Raw genomic sequence first — 3,279 nt, forward strand, 5'->3', positions numbered from 1 at the left:
AATTCCCACTATCCCACACGTTCCATAAGATTAATTGAGGAGGCATTTGAGCGGCCTGCTGGAGTAGTGACATCACCCATATTCAGAAGCCTATCCCGATGGTTCCTCTTCATCTTCCCTGAATCAATATATCTCCACAAAATTTGCCTTCAAGGCTTCGAATAAAAACAGTTTTCCTTCACATCCTCGCCCCGATGTACTTCACGAGGTGACTTCTCCCTAGCGGCGTCTGTGTATGAAGATGTGGCAGCGTCAACCACGTCAGTTCATCTTTTCATTATTTGTTTCTTCTCCAGGCTCACATAGCATCCTTGCTGGCATATTTCCCCCCGATGGTTATTTACCAGCGCGTCGCGACCTCAAGCCACCATCCACTATGTACTCTCAGTTAATTCCCACTATCCCACATGTTCCATAAGATTAATTGAGGAGGCATTTGAGCGGCCTGCCGGAGTAGTGATGTCACCCATATTCAGAAGCCTATCCCGATGGTTCCTCTTCGTCTTCCCTGAATCAATATATCACCACAAAATTTGCCTTCAAGGCTTCGAATAAAAACAATTTTCCTTCACATCCTCGCCCCGATGTACTTCACGAGGCGACTTCTCCCTAGCGGCGTCTGTGTATGAAGATGTGGTAGCGTCAACCATGTCAGTTCATCTCTTCATTGTTTGTTTCATCTCCAGGCTCACATAGCATCCTTGCTGGCATATTTCCCCCCGATGGTTTTTTACCAGCGCGTCGCGACCTCAAGCCACCATCCACTATGTACTTTCAGTTAATTCCCACTATCCCACACGTTCCATAAGATTAATTGAGGAGGCATTTGAGCGGCCTGCCGGAGTAGTGACATCACCCATATTCAGAAGCCTATCCCGATGGTTCCTCTTCATCTTCCCTGAATCAATATATCTCCACAAAATTTGCCTTCAAGGCTTCAAATAAAAACAGTTTTCCTTCACATCCTCGCCCCGATGTACTTCACGAGGCGACTTCTCCCTAGCGGCGTCTGTGTATGAAGATGTGGCAGCGTCAACCACGTCAGTTCATCTCTTCATTATTTGTTTCTTCTCCAGGCTCACATAGCATCCTTGCAGGCATATTTCCCCCTGATGGTTTTTTACCAGCGTGTCGCGACCTCAAGCCACCATCCACTATGTACTTTTAGTTGATTCCCACTATCCCACACGTTCCATAAGATTAATTGAGGAGGCATTTGAGCGGCCTGCCGGAGTAGTGACGTCGCCCATATTCAGAAGCCTATCCCGATGGTTCCTCTTCATCTTCCCTGAATCAATATATCTCCACAAAATTTGCCTTCAAGGCTTCGAATAAAAACAGTTTTCCTTCACATCCTCGCCCCGATGTACTTCATGAGGCGACTTCTCCCTAGCGGCGACTGTGTATGAAGATGTGGCAGCGTCAACCACGTCAGTTCATCTCTTCATTATTTGTTTCTTCTCCAGGCTCACATAGCATCCTTGCTGGCATATTTCCCCCCGATGGTTTTTTACCAGCGCGTCGTGACCTCAAGCCACCATCCACTATGTACTTTCAGTTAATTCCCACTATCCCACATGTTCCATAAGATTAATTGAGGAGGCATTTGAGCGGCTTGCCGGAGTAGTGACATCACCCATATTCAGAAGCCTATCCCGATGGTTCCTCTTCATCTTCCCTGAATCAATATATCTCCACAAAATTTGCCTTCAAGGCTTCAAATAAAAACAGTTTTCCTTCACATCCTCGCCCCGATGTACTTCACGAGGCGACTTCTCCCTAGCGGCGTCTGTGTATGAAGATGTGGCAGCGTCAACCACGTCAGTTCATCTCTTCATTATTTGTTTCTTCTCCAGGCTCACATAGCATCCTTGCTGGCATATTTCCCCCCGATGGTTTTTTACCAGCGCGTAGCGACCTCAAGCCACCATCCACTATGTACTTTCAGTTAATTCCCACTATCCCACACGTTCCATAAGATTAATTGAGGAGGCATTTGAGCGGCCTGCCGGAGTGGTGACGTCACCCATATTCAGAAGCCTATCCCGATGGTTCCTCTTCGTCTTCCCTGAATCAATATATCTCCACAAAATTTGCCTTCAAGGCTTCGAATAAAAACAGTTTTCCTTCACATCCTCGCCCGGATGTACTTCACGAGGCGACTTCTCCCTAGCGGCGTCTGTGTATGAAGATGTGGCAGCGTCAACCATGTCAGTTCATCTCTTCATTGTTTGTTTCATCTCCAGGCTCACATAGCATCCTTGCTGGCATATTTCCCCCCGATGGTTTTTTACCAGCGCGTCGCGACCTCAAGCCACCATCCACTATGTACTTTCAGTTGATTCCCACTATCCCACACGTTCCATAAGATTAATTGAGGAGGCATTTGAGCGGCCTGCCGGAGTAGTGACGTCGCCCATATTCAGAAGCCTATCCCGATGGTTCCTCTTCATCTTCCCTGAATCAATATATATCCAAAAAATTTGCCTTCAAGGCTTCGAATACAAACAGTTTTCCTTCACATCCTCGCCCCGATGTACTTCACGAGGCGACTTCTCCCTAGCGGCGTCTGTGTATGAAGATGTGGCAGCGTCAACCACGTCAGTTCATCTCTTCATTATTTGTTTCTTCTCCAGGCTCACATAGCATCCTTGCAGGCATATTTCCCCCTGATGGTTTTTTACCAGCGCGTCGCGACCTCAAGCCACCATCCACTATGTACTTTTAGTTGATTCCCACTATCCCACACGTTCCATAAGATTAATTGAGGAGGCATTTGAGCGGCCTGCCGGAGTAGTGACGTCGCCCATATTCAGAAGCCTATCCCGATGGTTCCTCTTCATCTTCCCTGAATCAATATATCTCCACAAAATTTGCCTTCAAGGCTTCGAATAAAAATAGTTTTCCTTCACATCCTCGCCCCGATGTACTTCACGAGGCGACTTCTCCCTAGCGGCGACTGTGTATGAAGATGTGGCAGCGTCAACCACGTCAGTTCATCTCTTCATTATTTGTTTCTTCTCCAGGCTCACATAGCATCCTTGCTGGCATATTTCCCCCCGATGGTTTTTTACCAGCGCGTCGTGTCCTCAAGCCACCATCCACTATGTACTTTCAGTTAATTCCCACTATCCCACATGTTCCATAAGATTAATTGAGGAGGCATTTGAGCGGCCTGCCGGAGTAGTGACATCACCCATATTCAGAAGCCTATCCCGATGGTTCCTCTTCATCTTCCCTGAATCAATATATCTCCACAAAATTTGCCTTCAAGGCTTC

This window comes from Triticum aestivum, unplaced genomic scaffold (genome assembly GCF_018294505.1).
Source record: "Triticum aestivum cultivar Chinese Spring unplaced genomic scaffold, IWGSC CS RefSeq v2.1 scaffold115, whole genome shotgun sequence".
Taxonomy (NCBI): domain Eukaryota; kingdom Viridiplantae; phylum Streptophyta; class Magnoliopsida; order Poales; family Poaceae; genus Triticum; species Triticum aestivum.